Below are 15,980 nucleotides of genomic sequence, written 5' to 3' on the forward strand. Positions count from 1 at the left end.
ATCATGTGACATGTTCACATGTCCTGTGAGACTTCATTATTCACTGGCTGGCACCCACCTATACAGGAAGACTTACAAGTAAACAGAGCCATTTACAACCAGTTGTTCTAGTCAATGGGAGCCATCAAGATCCTAAGCCACCATTAATGGCCCACACTTTGTGTAGTTACAATTGGACTTCAGAGTTATATTTCATGTTTCAGATACAAGAATGATACATTCATACAAATAGGATGACCACACTCAGTAGATTATAAGTTTTTTAATGATACCTTACAAGAGACCTTTTGCATCAAGCATATTCCAGTGATGCTTATGAGTGTAAATATAATGTATTTCCATAAACATATGGAGGGCAGCATCACACCCGGACTGAGCTTCTCTCACCTGGAATTGACTCTTTGTTGAGTTTACTTGCTGCTGCTAGGACTGAGGTTTGGAGAGACATAATGGTTCAGCGAGCTTGCCCAGTAGCAATGCAGCAAGCAACAGCAGTTTGCTGTGAGTGACAGCCCTTGAATGCTATTTATCAGTTTTACGGTAAGGAGAAATAAAACATGTGGCTTCATTACCTCAATGGGAGTGAGGAGTTGGTAATGTTTTCAGTTAATAAAACATGCCTGCGAGAGCTTGCTGTAGATCTTGTAGGTATAGGTCATGACCACTAAATTTGCCTAGAGGCCTATACAGGACAGAGAGCAAACTGGAATCATTAGGGTAAAACCTCTGGAATAAGCTCTTACAGGTGATTAACCTAAGCAGGGGGGCAAGTTTTGCATTTTGACTGACAGCATCTTCCAGTGATTATAGTGGTGAGTCCAATTGCGTGAGCTGTATTCTCTGCTTCACCATTTTCATCCTGTGAACTCTTTGGTAAAACACTGACTCTCTTTGTGGCTCAGTTTACCCACCTATGAAAAGAGGATTGTATTATTTACCTATTTTGCAGGGTTGTTGTGACTCTTAATTGTTCCCTGAGCAGTTGAGATCCTTGGACAGAAGTTTCTGTGGAAACAGGGTTGCCAACTGTCTAATCACACAAACCCAAACACCCTTGCCCTTTCCCTGAGGCCATGTCCCTTCCCCGCCCCTTCTCTGAGGCCCCACCTCCAGCTCACTCCATCCCCCCTCCCTCCATCACTCGCTTTCCCCCACCATCACTCACTTTCACTGGGCTGGGGCAGCGGGTTGGGGTGTGGGTTCTGGGTTGGGGGATAGGGCCAAAGGGTTTGGAGTGTGGGAGGGGGCTTTGGGCTGGGGCAGGGGGTTGGGGTGTGGGAGGGAGGGTGAGGGGTGCAGGCTTCACCCGGGTGGCACTTACCTCGAGCTGTTCCCGGAAGTGACTGGTATGGCCAGCTCCTAGGCTTAGGGGAGGCCAGATGGCTCTGCACGCTGCCCCTGCCTGCAGGCACCATCCCTGCAGCTCCCATTGTCCGTGGTTCCTGGTCAATGGGAGCTGCAGAGTCCGCGTTTGAGGTGGAGGCAGCATGGAGAGACCCACTGGCCACCCCTGCACCTACGAGCCAGAGGGATGCGCTAGTTGCTTCTGGGAGCCGCACTGAGCCAGGGCAGGTAGGAAGTCTGTCTTAGCCCCGCTGAGACGCCCGCTGGACTTTTAACAACCTATTAAAATCTTCTGGATTGGTTTCAGTAGCCTCCAGGAGATCGAGGCTGATTCCAGGAGACTCCCAGCCAATCTGGTAGGGTTGGCAACCCTATGTGGAAGTATCAGTAATTGTCTGGGGAAAACCACAGTGCAGTGTCATTCAGTTCAGTGTGTTCCATGGTCCACCTCCACCTGTTGCTGAATGTCAAACAATATGAAGAGATGTCAGTCTGGAAAATGAAAAAGTAGCCAGCATGTTGAAAAAATTTCTGTGGTCAGAAAGGACATATCTAGCGTCATAAACCATAAGCTTTGCTCACCTCCATATCCTCTTGAGACTAGATTCTCTTTCTAGCCATCACAAGTGTCTGAAAATGTATCATTCTCCCAGTTTGTAGATAGGGCATGCCCCATGATTTATGGGGCCTCAGGCCACAGGAGGTGAGGAAATCCAGCGGTGAGGTGCCACCCCTTCTAGCCTCATTGCCAGAAGGAAATAACCTATTAGCCCATGCTGAGTAAGTGCATGACCATGGGGAAAGGAGTCAAAGGCATGGCAATCCCAAGCAACCAGGGCCGTCCCTACCCATATGCAAAGTACACAGCTGCGTAGGGCACCAGGAAATTTGGGGCACCACATTTCCTGGTGCCCTGGGCAACTGCATGCTGCTCCAGCCCCTGCCCCACCTCTTCCACGTGGCCCCTGGCCCCTGCTCTGCCCCAGCCCTGCTCCCACTCCATCCCTTCCCCAAAGCCCCCACCCTGCTCTCCCCTGCCCCACCCCACCCCAAACCTACCTCTTCCCAGCCCAGCCCTGTCCCCACTCCCCGGAGGACTGCAGCAGGGCCAGGCCTGCACTCGCCAGCTGTGGGAAGTGCAGCGACCTGACCCCAGCTGTGCTGTCGGTGAGTGCTGGGGGGCGGTTCCCGCCTGCCCCCCAAGCCAACCCCCCCCCACAGAGGCCTGGGACCCCACCCCCACGGGGGGGCTGCGTAGGGCCCCAGAATAGCTAGGGATGGCCCTGCAAGCAACCATTTCAGTTACCCATGCCTACAACCAACTCTGTCTGTAGGAGATCAGCAGCTTTTTAGCGAGTTGGCACTGGATATCCCCAGAGAAGGATTCCCAGGCATAGCAGCACCAAAAGAAATAGCAAGGGATCCCACTTCCCTTCTTGGCAAAAGTGTAACTGGGAGGATTTGCTGTCACTAAGAACTTTGCTAGCTGGTGACAATGAGAGGGAAAACTCTGAGTGCGCACCCATCCCCTTCAAGAACGCAGGGCTTTAAATTCATTAGAGGCATGGTCTACAGCCTCGGGAAGTTTACTGAATTGCTGTGATTCAAACTCTTTTTTTATTAGCTGTAGGTCTTTTTGACCCTGCTGTGCCAGAAGAGTTTGTCTGAAGGAGGAGAGCCAGCTACAGAAAGAGGAAAGGTAAAATTGAAGCAATGTCACTAAGTGACTGATACTATGTAATGTAAAGAGTGAGGTCAGGATTAATCAAAATGAGATAGAAAAGGGGGAGTATGTTACAGACACTGTCAAATAGTTATACAATGGTCTATAATGAAGGATGACAAAGCACAAACTTGAACCTCCTAATAAAATAAATAATAATAATAATTAAAAGGGCTTTTCTATTATGAGAGAAAAGAGATTCCAAGGAGTAACGGATCCAAACATTCATCTAATCAAATTAGAAGCCAAAAGGTAAACAAACAACGAGGTATTCTCAGAAGAATTAATGGGATCTGTTCATGTTCCAGGATTTTAAGTGTCTGTAGTTTTAGGCTGAGATTTTCAAAGGAGCCTAAGGAAAATACCGTGGTGCACCCAACTCCCGTTGTATTTCCCTTAGTCTCCTTGGAAAATCCTGTTCTTCCATTTATAAGCAAATTAAGCGCCCTATCCTGTAAAATGCCCAGGGTCCTTCACCCCCATTGATGTCAACAGGAGGTGAGGGCACTCAGCACTTTGAAGGAGGCATTTAGCACCTCACAGGATCAGTCACGTGGTAAGGTAGGTCTAGGAAGTGCTGTTTGCATGCAGTCCATCGGAAGGGGAGGTGTACAGAAGCACTGCCCCTGGGGGGAGCACTGGGAGGCATTGTACTTCAGAGATTAGGTTGTTCACTTGGGAAGGAACCCTCTGTCAACACATCTTCAGAGACGCAGGTCCTCCTGGACAGCCCTGGTTTTATTTAGGTGGAGGGAGTAATTTCTGATAGTCTTATGGGGAACAGTATATTCTCCCCTCCCATCCTATGTGGCCAGTTGGTCCTGCTGGTTGGGTCGTGGGAAGGCAGATTCATGGCTCCACCTGCTTCCTGTCCCATGAGCATTGCAGAGGCAGTGTCTGGAACACAGCCCCTGAACTCTCCCAAATCTGGGAGCAGCAAATCAAGTAGCCCTTATGTGGCCATATGTGGTGGTGGTGGGAGGAAACCTTCTTTCCTAGCTGAACAACCATGTAAGGACAAGGCACCATTTGGTCCCAAATAATTAATGCCCAAGTTTGCAAAGACTCAAGCATGTGAATAACTTTATTTTCCTCATAGGAGTTTCCCGTTGATGTTGTTGGGATTACTCTGGTGAATAAAATTACTCACGTGCTTCAGTCTTTGCAAGATCATCTCCTAAAAGCAGAAGAATTGACCTATTAGGGATAACCTCAACACTTAGAGACTGGTAACTCCAGAGTTACCATTGCTAAACATCATTCTCTTCTATTATCTGTTTAGCCAGGTGATACCGACATTAACTGGAGAACTTTAATGAAATGATTTCAAAAGGAGAGAGATAGAAACCTTTCAAAACTCAAGCTGCTGCAGTTGGCTTTGCACTGAAAGGAGGAATTCTGGCAGCTGTGATCTGTCTGATTTCATTAGTGAATGTGTAATTGATGTAATAAGAATAATCTATGTGTTTGCATTGGGGGCGGGGGGAGGTAGGTAATGCATGCTATGGGTATTTATAAACCACTGAAAATAAAATTAATATAGGCCTGATTCTGCCTCCTGTATTTGCACTGACTAGTACCTTAATCTGAGAGCAGGGGGAGCACTGCAGAGTTAGGTACTATTCAGCATGAGTAAGGGTGGCCGAATGTAGCCCTAAGAATTCAGGTTTGGTTTGACAACATTTCTCTCTTCTCATCCATTTAAACTGAATAAATTCAATACAATTGTAGAGATTTGGAGGCTGAGTTAGTCTCTGGACTCACTTAATAGAAAAATGTTGATTCTCCTCTTACTTACACCCAGTGGAGTTAGTCGGCATTGAGAATGATGTAAGTGATAGGAGAATTGGATGCACAGTCTGTAAAACATGACATTTACACAGAGTGTTGCTCACTAGGCTAGCCTCCGGAGATACCTCACTTTCAGGTCTTACTCCAGCACAATAATAGTACTAATTATACTGTGCAGCATCTTTCATCTGAGGTTCTCAAAGTGCCCTACAAACATTAATTAATGAAACCTCCCAGCCCCATAAGAAAGTGTTTTCTCCATTTTACAGATGGGGAAACTGAGGCAGGGAGCAGACTTGGGGGGCTTTTAGGCCAACATTATGAGGAGTGTCTACTAGTTTTGATTGCCTCTGTGTTTAGGTGCCCAACTAGGGCCTGATTTTCAGAGGTGCTGAGCACCCATAAAGCCATTTGAAATGAATCAGTGCTCAACACCTCTGAAAAATCAAGTTTTATGTGTCCCAAGCTGGGCATGCAAATATTGAGGCACTGAAAATAATAACTTGCTTGAGTTCTCACAGTGAGTCAGTGGTGGAGATGGGGAAAAAAAAAGAAGGAAGGAGTCCTGACTAACTACTGGGAGACACTGTTAGATACATAGTCTGAAATAGCAGACAACAGCAATAACTTGTTCCCACTTTGTTACTGAGGTTTCTTACAATGAAAGACTGAATGTTTCTTGAGACCAATGGGGCTTTGATAGAATAGGTTGGGAATTTGTATGCCCAAATTTAATCCCCAGAACACAGCAAGTAATAGAACTCCCTAAAAATAGAGGTTTACATTTTAATGGAAATGCTTAAAAGCTCTTACCTGGGACAGATACTGATCTCAATTACTTTAGTGTAAATCCTGAGTAATTTTTGATTTCATTGGAGTTACTCCTGATCTTTACCAAGATAATGAGTCTGACATATCCATAAATTACTGCCATTCCCTGCTTCATCTAGTGAGACCCTAATATTCTAGTTGCTTTTCTTGTTGTTTTGTATTTCTCCAAAATTATGTAAGGATTTTTTCCATTATCTTGAAGCTTTTTTCCTGATCACAATCCCAGTTAGCAGAAAACACCCCTGCTGTGATTCTTTATTGGTATTATCCAGGAACAAGTTGCCATGGTTGAAATAGGCTGGCATCTTCTTGTGCCACAGATGCATTCCAACTACTGAACTGATTGAAAGTGACAGAACATTTGCAGACAGCTAACCCAGAATATTATCCATCACTGGTGCTGTTCGTCCTTGGTTTGTGCCAGAATTCCCAGAACTGTTTGGAGTACACTTCAGCCTAACTGAGTTATGTTTATCCACCTGGATATGAAAAATATGTAATCCTCTCCACTATCTATGTTATGACAGTGCTGTGCTTGGATTGTCTGAGAGATTCCACTGTCCCAGGCAGGAGAGTGAAATCAAATAGACATGGCTGTATGTGGATATGCGAGAGGTGTAGGTTTGGCTCCCTTGATTCTCCCTCCTACTTTCACTAATGCTTATTGCACAAACTGCAAACAACTATTTGCCTTATATCAGGTGGTGGCCACTGGTTTTGAGTCTTCCCATGGTTCACACCACTAGGTTCAGTTACCAGATCCTGGAAATGGACCAATATAATCCACAGAACAGTGGCATGGATTTTTCACTGGGAGTAATGAGTTTTCTGACAGCCATGCCCTATCACAGAAGCCCTTCTAGTATGACCAGCTGTGGGATTACCCCCCCCCCCCCCCAGTTGTAGCGTAAGATGTTTTAGGGCTTGGGAGGAAGCAGGCTAGGCTTGAGTTTTCAGAAAATTAAGGGAAAGCCAGGAATAAAACTGTGTTGGAACAGATTCCTAAAAGTGTCCAGTAATTGGGATTCATTGCTTAAGTTATCATGTTATCCAGGGCAGATGCAGGGAGGTATAATTTATACCTCCCTGTGCCAGCTAGACTTACTGTGGCCTATGGCTGATTTACCAGGAGGGAGGGAAGGTACCCAACTTCTGCATTACTGATGAAGATGGGACACAGCTTCAGCTTATAGCTGGGGCTCAGCAAGCTTTTTGCCAATGGAGATTGCTAAAGGGATGCCATAAATCAGTGCTTCTTGGCATTGCCTTCATTATGTCCACATCCTGGCCACTGTTACCTACATTTTGGGCTGCCACAACTGTCTTCTGGCAGGTTTTCCAGCCCTGGGGCCTCCTTTTGCCCTGGTGAATTGGGCCTTTCTTTGCAACCTGAAAAGTTTATATCTAATTTCTATTCACTTCTCATGATCTGAACATCAGCACTGTCCACAGCACAGAAATTCTACAGGCTCTTGAGAACATTGTATATTAAATGTACCAGACTGCTTTGGCTGGGGGAGGTGACCTGTTCATTCTGCTCTGGCTACTGGTTTCAACCATTCTCCGTGAACCCTGGCTGTGCTGTTTTGGGTGGCAGGTTTTATTACAGCCCTTTATTATTCCAGTCCTTTTCTTTTGAGCTCCTTGCCCACAGATTTCAAGGATGCCACCAGCCCTCTACTTCTCAGATCAAGCCTGAGAACTCCCTTGTTTGTCTCATAGCGTACGTCTGTTGGCGCTGATCAGCAATTAGCATACACTTCTGAAGTGCCTTGACAAAGATATCTTAGCATGATGCATTGTTGTTCTATCATTTGAATCGGTTCTGGTCTTGATGATTTTTGGCCTACTCTCTAATGGATGTTTATCCAATTTCCCATTACTGGCAGCACCTGCTCAGGAGAGACCTAATGCTGGAGTAGAAATTACAAATCAGGGAAGGGTGCAATGGCATTGCTATGTGTGGGGAGGCTAGGATGGGAATAGTAGAGATTTTAAAGAACTGGTACAGCTGTTGGGGGAGAAATGGTGGTTGAGTAGTACTGAAATTGCAGAGAGTGGCAGGGCCAGATAAATCTTGCACTGGCAGAGTTGTGTTGAGAAAGAAGAGCATCTGCTCTCATTATGCCTGGCTTTTGACATGCTACCAGACCCTCACCAAAATTGCAAAAGCAAAATGAGATGTACTAGCAAGCAGTAAATTTGGGTTTGAGCCCCAGATTCAGTCTCTCACTACCTATGGTGGGGAAGGTCTGAGAGACCTTTCTTGCCAGCGTCTGGTTCCTGCAACGGACCCTCACCACTTGAGGAAGTGAGAGACTTGTTTGGCAGAGACAATGCTTTGAGATCAAAAGGGATCCAAGCTGTAGTATCAGTGTCCTCAGGACTTTCCCTCTGAAAAAGACAAATCTACAGAAGCAAGGCAAGGGAACTATCCAAGACTCATCTAAGGTGTCTTGCTGTCTCCAGTGTGACAAACCGCAGGAGACTCAGAACACATACCATACCAAGAGGCAGCTCAGCAAACAGTCTGTGTTTCTGGAGTGGCGGCTGGCAACCCTTGTGTGCATCAATGCTCGCTCATTCAAGCTGTTTCAGCGACATTTCTCGTAAAGGTGTTTCTCCATCCTGACATCCCATGTGATATTGGGGAACATCTGTGCCCTGACAGAATGCCAAGCCACATGGGTTCCTCAGAAAGAAGCTGCCAGCTCTGCCTTTATCCACACTAGTATGTCACAGTGATTAAGAAATGCCGGGATTCACTGGCAGCAAAGATAGAGGCTATGGATGGCACAGCAAAAGAAAGAGCTGGGTCCTTAAACTCTCAGTGATGAGAGTGAATGGGCAGGAAAGCTGACTGTTAAGATATCTTTTATATTGTGTGCTAGCTGGGACAGTTGAGAGGCCCTCAAAGAGAGAAATGCTACATCAAAATGACTGGGCTGGCATGTTTAGTATTCACTTATTCTGCATGTTGAACAGTCCACAGGAAGCTGCGGATTCCAGGAAGAGCTCAGACACAAGGCTGTGGGATGCTTGTTTTGTTCCAAGTTAGCGGATGACTTAATTCACTGGCCAAAGTATCGGCCTACTGAAATGTGGACAGCCATCCACCTCTTTTTAATATAAAGGAGCAACCCGCAAAAGCTTTAATGTCCCAGCACGCAATGATCTATCTTGATCCAAGGTGAGACATTGTTATGAGAATCCAGTAGTTTATCTTATCTCCACCTCTTTGCTCTAGAAATTAAGGGTAAGTGAACTCGTTTATATAAAATAGGACCTGACCTGAAATGTCACCCAGAATTCAAGCCATCCCATCTTTTAAAGTACTGATAACTTTTTCCTTATTTGTTTGCTTTTTCATAGGCTCTATACTTAAAGGTTCTAGCCTTCTCCTCCCACTTGTGCTCAATGGATGGATTCCTGGAGCACAAGCTCTTCTGGGCTGGCCCTAAGATTCCAGCATCATCATCTCAGGATGCAAAACCCACAGAACTCAGGCTTGTGATACTGAGTATCTCTTCTGCAAGATCAGACACAGTCAGATGAGAGGAGTTGGGATCTTTTCTATTCTCTTCCCCCAGCTTTACCTCCAACTGTCTCTTCAATCCTTAATACATTTGAACATTTTTCTGGTAAATGTAAGACTTAATCACCACAGGTTATTTATTTCTGAGACAAGTGGAAAGAATAATTAAGGTACAGACTAATATCTGATGGAGACCTTCTACTGGAGATCTCAATGTCTCATCAGAATGAAAGTTGCAGACTGATTCCTTTAAACTTTAAAGCAAGTAACTTTTCAGTCTACTATATGTTTTCTGTCTTCTTTCTTCTGAGATACCTGACTTCTATGATGCCTTCTAAAGTCTACAGGGCTGATATAGAATGCTTGCCCCAGCCTCAATGTACATAAGTAGCTAAGCCATGTATATTTGTACAAAGTTAATAAACACGGTTATTTGGAAGCCAGCTGGGCCAGTGTCATTTTCCTATAGGCTTAATGCTGTGTAGAGAGCAAGGATGCAACACTGGGGAGTCTTAACTGTATATTAGATCAGCTCAGATACCCTCTAGATTCCCTTATACTTATTACACAGATGGCTTTAAATGTACTTACTAAGGGCCTGGTTCTGACTCCCTTACTTATGATGAGTAGCACCTTGATACACATGTGAGTATTTGTATAAAGTACTAGTCAACAAGATCAGGCCCTTGCTTAGAGCTGGATTGTGAAACCTTGACATTAGTGAGTATTTGTTCCCAAGAGTAGTCACACTGGTTTCAAAGGCTCCCCAACACGAGTACAGGTTGGCTGCACAGTCCAGTCCATAGACACACACCAACTTCCCAGTGTGTAGCTGACATCCTCCTCGTGTAAGCATCACCTTGGAATTTAGCCTGCTGAGTCTATCAAAGCACAAGTGAGTCTAAGCTCATGCTGAGGGGCCAGAAGAGAGAAGTCCGAGAACAAAAATGATTAAACACTGGTGGAGGGGTGTAAGAAGGTGTGAGTTAGAATAGATCAGTTATGCTCTTTGAAGCGTAATTTACACTAATTTAAGGACTCCCATTGACTACAGTGGGCTTTGGATCACATCCTAAAATTACTTTACACTCAGGTAGATATTAGCAAGTGGGTGTGGTCTAGAGAAGTATGAGTCTATAGGAGCTATACGACTTAGCCATCACCTCTGAATTTGTCCTTAATACTGATGTAATACAAGCACTCAGCTGTCTAGATCTATCTACACACTCACATCCCAATACTGCTACCCACACATGCCTTTATGTCTAGAAACCATGGTTGAGCCATGTGCCCAACCACAGCACCTTATTAACGCCAACATTCCCAGGGAACTTGTATTCCCAGTAATGGCATGAAAGCTGGAAAAAGAACCGCTCACAACTGTATGTCACCATTAAGCATAACCCGCCCTGCCCCCCCAAGACATTCAGCTTTTTATTTAAACATCAAGGAAAAGTTACCCTGGGGGGTGGGGGGAACAAATCAATATAGTGAAATAAATTACAGATTTTGCTAGGTTTTGTGATTCACTTTATATTTAGGTTGCTGTTGGACAGCAGAAATTATTACCCACCACCTTGCATAGCAAGGATCTTATCTGACTTTGACTCTAGTTAGGATTTCATGTAAGCACCTGAGAGATGAATTCTCTCTCTAACCAACTGGCTCTGGTGTTTCAAGGGTTGTCTGCTGAGATGAAAATTGTGAAGATCTGAAGGAATTTATCTGAGTTATTCCACCCTCATCTTTCCCTATCAGTTATATTTTTTTAATAAATTATTTATATTATGGTAGCATCTAAAAGTTCCAATCTTAATTGGGGGCCCATTGGTGCCAGTATAATACAAGAGACAGTCATTGCTCCAAAGAGATCACAATCTAAATAGACAAAGAGAAACAGAAGCATAGAGAATTGCAGTAACGTGCCTAATGTCACACTGCAGGTCAGTGGAAGAACTGTCAGTAGAGCCCACAGCTATTCCCAGTTCTGTGCCTTCACCACTAGACTACACAATTTTTCAAAGGCCCTTAATGTTTGCTTTGTTTCCACCAATCTCATGATGATGCAGCTTCCAATGGGAAGCCAACTGAGAAAAAAAAACAAGACAACTCTCAGGCTCCCTTGGCCTTGTGAGCACCTACGGAACGTGAACCATTTTACAGATTCCTAAACTGTTCTAATTAGTGTTTGTTTTCATTCTGTTCTAGCCAGGAGCTGCAGCAAATGTGCCCAAATCCCCTGAGAGAGGCTGTGCTTGTGTTAATTCTGTCCCAGCTGGGAAACAGGAAGTACTGGGGAAAGCCTTTTGTTGTGACATCTCCAGTCAGATCATCTGAGCGGTAAAGATGAGCATCCTCATCACTGTTGGGTGCTTCTCTGAACCGCAAACGTTTTGAGGTTCTCATCAATACATGAAGGCATGGAACATACTTTCTCTCCAGTTAAAACCAGACTGGGATAAGAGTAGAGAAGGAAGCCATCTTTATGATGGTCTCAGACAATGAAGTAAACACTCCAGTGTATAGAGAAAAGGCGTACTCGTGGCACCTTAGAGACTAACCAATTTATTTGAGCATAAGCTTTTGTGAGATACAGCTCACTTCATCGGATGCAACTCCAGTGTATGTATTGGTGCTCATACACATGTGCTCTTTGCTTCCCTGTTGCTACCCTTCTTATCCATTCACAGCAACAGCAACTTCTTCATGACTCCACTACACAGAAAATTCATTGTGCATTCTCCTGGCTGGTGTCATTATCCCCTGTAATCATCCTCATTTCCAGGTATCACTGCTGATTTCAGAAATGAAAAAGCCAGCACAACTTTCATATAATCCTTCATTATTAAATAATGACTCAAGAGGAACGTGCAGGCCAAAGGGGCACTGTGTTGAAAGGAATGCACAGCCAGTGAAGGGGCAGGGGCCTGAGATATGCACAGGCTGTCATTGTAAAGGTCCTGGAGCAACACACAAGCTAAAGGGGTCAGAGGCCTTAGAACCATGAAATCTGAGAAGCAAGGGCCAGGGCTTGTGACAATATGAGCGCTGTTTCTTCAAAGCTGTAGCAGGAAGCCAGGCAGCAGAGAGCAGGGGAAGCTTCTAGACAGAAGGTCTGCAGTACAGCAGAGAGAGAGTGAGCAGCTTTAGGGATTATGCTGTTTTTTCTTATTCTCAAATAGGTCCTCATTCCTTGTTCAGAAGAAGCAGCGCTCCCAATGATTCTTCACGTGTTTCACACTGACGGGGCTTTTGGTTCACCCTCAGCATTCAGAATTGCTTCCAAGGTTAGATTCTGCAGACTTTGGTGTTCCTAACTAGGCTTTCAGTTTGCGACCCTTGCCAGTCAGGTGTGTTAGCTCTGTGCTTTTCCAAGGGAGGGAGGGGTGAGCTGGAGGTCTCCATGCCCTAACAGAACCACTTGTGGAGTTTCTCTCTCTCTCTCTCTCCTCTCTCTCTAATTGGCCACTAATCTAGCTGTCCTTCCCTAATGCATTTATTTTTTCCCATCTACAGTAATTGCACATACACCCTTGTTCATTACCTTAGGGCAGCGATTCCCAAACCTTTTCGGACATAGAAAGATTGCCTTGTGGACACCATCTCCTCTCCCTTTGGAAGCCACAGAACATCCCCATGGCGCTTCCAGAAAACTAATATTAAAGGAAGTGCTTAATATGTTTTATCTGCCTAACATCATTTAGCAGCTGGAAATAAGGAGGCGGAGCCAGCACCATGTGACCAGGCAGCTCTCTGAGGACCACTAGCAACGACTCTGTAGTCCACGCGTTTGGAAATGCTTCCTTAGATAGATAAATAAAATTGCCCCAGTACTTATAGCATACCCTGTCAAGAGGGTATGGAAGACAATGTTGTTGTCATTGTTTTACCCTTAGAAGGCACTCTGGCCCAGGTCCTCAAAGAGGGGTGGAAGTTAGGAGCTGAAATAGCTTTGGGATCTGACAGGTTTCAGAGTGGTAGCCGCGTTAGTCTGTATCAGCAAAAAGAACGAGGAGTACTTGTGGCGCCTTAGAGATTAACAAATTTATTTGGGCATAAGCTGCATGCATCCGATGAAGTGGGTGTTAGCCCACGAAAGCTTATGCTCAAATAAATTTGCTAGTCTCTAAGATGCCACAAGTCCTCCTCTTTCTTTTTCCGATCTGAGACTCTGATCCTGTGATGATGGGTACCGATTTAAAAACCCGGATGAATGGCTGCATAGATAGGGAATGCTGCAGATACAGAGGAGGAATGATCAGCCTCTAGCTATCTCAGGGAGAACTGGACAGTTTCTAAGCACAGTTAGCTTGACCTCTGAACTTTGTGTCAGTTTAAAACAACCAAAAACAAATACAAAAAGAAATATCTCGGCTCCAGGAAACAGCAGATTAAAGGAGCTCTGCTGATTTCAGGGAAAGAAGCTGAAATATCTCATCCCGTGGAAGAGGGCTTTGGCTTGGAGCCTGCAAACAAGTAGAGACTAATTGGTGGCAAACTGTGCACCTCTGAAGAAATAAAAGCATGGGGAATTTTAAAATACACGAATCTTCTCATGTTTTATGTTGAAAGGGGACACTGACAGGTACTGAGTGTGTAGAAATAAGTCTTGCTGCCAGGACAACTGATGCAAGGAGATCAGGCTTCTATTTTTGAAGTCCTTTTTTGCAAAAGACTACATTTTGTGATGGGTTTTGTCTCAAAGCATTCCCTGTTTTCCTATGAAATAAGAATGGCAAGTTCACACAAACACTTAAAAATGCAGTTTTGCTGCAAATGCAGTGACATTTCTCTGCAACAGTTGAGGGTTTTGGTTTTACCTGAATGACACGTGTAAGCATTTTCCTATTCGTTCCAAGATGGGATTTAGCCTAATGTTTACCCCTGGCAAACTGGATTCATTGATGAAGAATATCAGCTTTGACAACACTTGTGAATTCTTGTGAAAGCGCACCCTAACTTTCACTTTTTCATGTTAAAATTTGCAGAGTAAAAATCAGTTTTCTGCATCAAGTCAACTACGCTTTTTTTTTTTTAAAAATTAGTTTTATTTATAATGATTTCCGTTATTTGTAATTATAGGACCACTTAGAAGCCTCTAAAGCAACTCTGCAATAACACTGCGAACAATATTTTAGAGATGTTCTACGAGTGCCCTCATGTCTCATTCCCTGCGGCTCAGAGAGCTCCACACTTTGAGGATCAGGCTCGTTATTCCCTTAGCGTATAACAAATTTATTTCCCCCTACATTTCAACTGGAGCTTGAAATTTAGTGCCACTTTTTGGGGGTTTTTTTTGGTTCATCTTCCTCCTTTGGAGCCTAGGTGTCAAATCCAGAACCCAGTTCCCAGCCTGAGTGGTGCATGAGAGTGCAGGGGTGGGAAGGAAGGAATCCCGCCAGGGCTGTAGCAACCCTCTGTGGCCCCACCATGTCCCAACCAAAATGTAGGGGCAGTAGGCCTGAAGAGTCCTACTGTGGCAGAACCTCTGAGCTTGCCCTGACTCTACCCTCACAGCAGTGTTGCAAAGGAAGCTCTCATGGAGCTAGGCTCCATGCCATGGCGGGGTGCACAAATCCAGCCCCCCCTTGTACATTGAACTGCACCAGTTCCATCGCCAAGGAGACATCCATAGCCATAGAAGTGGGGGCTAGGTTTTCCCTATAGTATCCTTGGTTGCATCAGCTCAGGGGAGAGATGATAGCTTTGCATTCTCTCTGATAGCTTCTTAAGCACATAGCACAAAGCACTCTAGCTCCTACCTAAACAGTGGCAATGGAAGGCTGCAAGAAATTTTCCAAAGCTGAAGTGCATCTCAATATGTAAATAGTCAGAGCAAATGGTTTGTGGGAGATCAGTATGTGGAATGTATATATCATCATTATAAAATATATATATATATATATATATATATATATATATATATATATATAATTTTTTTTTTAACATGAGAGGGTGAGACCCGAGGGCTGGAATAAACTAGATTCCACTGTTTAAACTACATTATGTGAAAGTGAGGAGGTGGAAAATGGGAGGACAAATACAGTAATAAAACTGTTGTGGAAAAGGAAATAGTATGAACCGAGCCAATCATTTCCCCATGTGCATCAGCAGCAACTATTCTCGGATACAGACTTCATTCTGGCTTCATTTTTTTTTAAGTTATTATTTGAATTTTGAAAAGGGGTTTAGTTTTCTGTTTCAACAAATCAAATCAAAATCTAAATAACCGTAGCAAAAGAGACAGAGAAATCACCACAAACAAGAATGAATATGGAGAATTTAAATTACGATGGGATTGGGTGCCCAATTCCCTTTGGTCCCTTGGAAATCTTTACCTAGATCTCTCTCTTTCACACACACACACAGATGTTTTACTGCAGATGCATTGTATCTGAGGTACATCTGCTAATGGTGTGCTGTGTTGTTCTCTTTAAAAACAGGTACATAGGATAAAATTCACCCCCGTGCAGAGGACTGGCACAAGCCCACTTAAGGAGTGCTCATGACTTGTGCCTGCCTTCTGCATAGGGGTGAATCTTACTGGTAGGTTTCAATAATGCTATACGTGTATGCTTCCACATCTGTGGGTCACAAACATTGGTGTTTTTACACTCCTGTGAGACACGCAATATTATTCCAATTTACAAATGGGGAACCTGAGTCATGGAGAAGTTAAGAGTCTGGTTCTGTTACCTTTGAAGTCAATGGCAAAACTCCTTTTGTATATCAACAGGAGGACTGAATGAGGATGTG

This window comes from Chelonia mydas, chromosome 3 (genome assembly GCF_015237465.2).
Source record: "Chelonia mydas isolate rCheMyd1 chromosome 3, rCheMyd1.pri.v2, whole genome shotgun sequence".
In the NCBI taxonomy this organism is placed as follows: Eukaryota; Metazoa; Chordata; order Testudines; family Cheloniidae; genus Chelonia; species Chelonia mydas.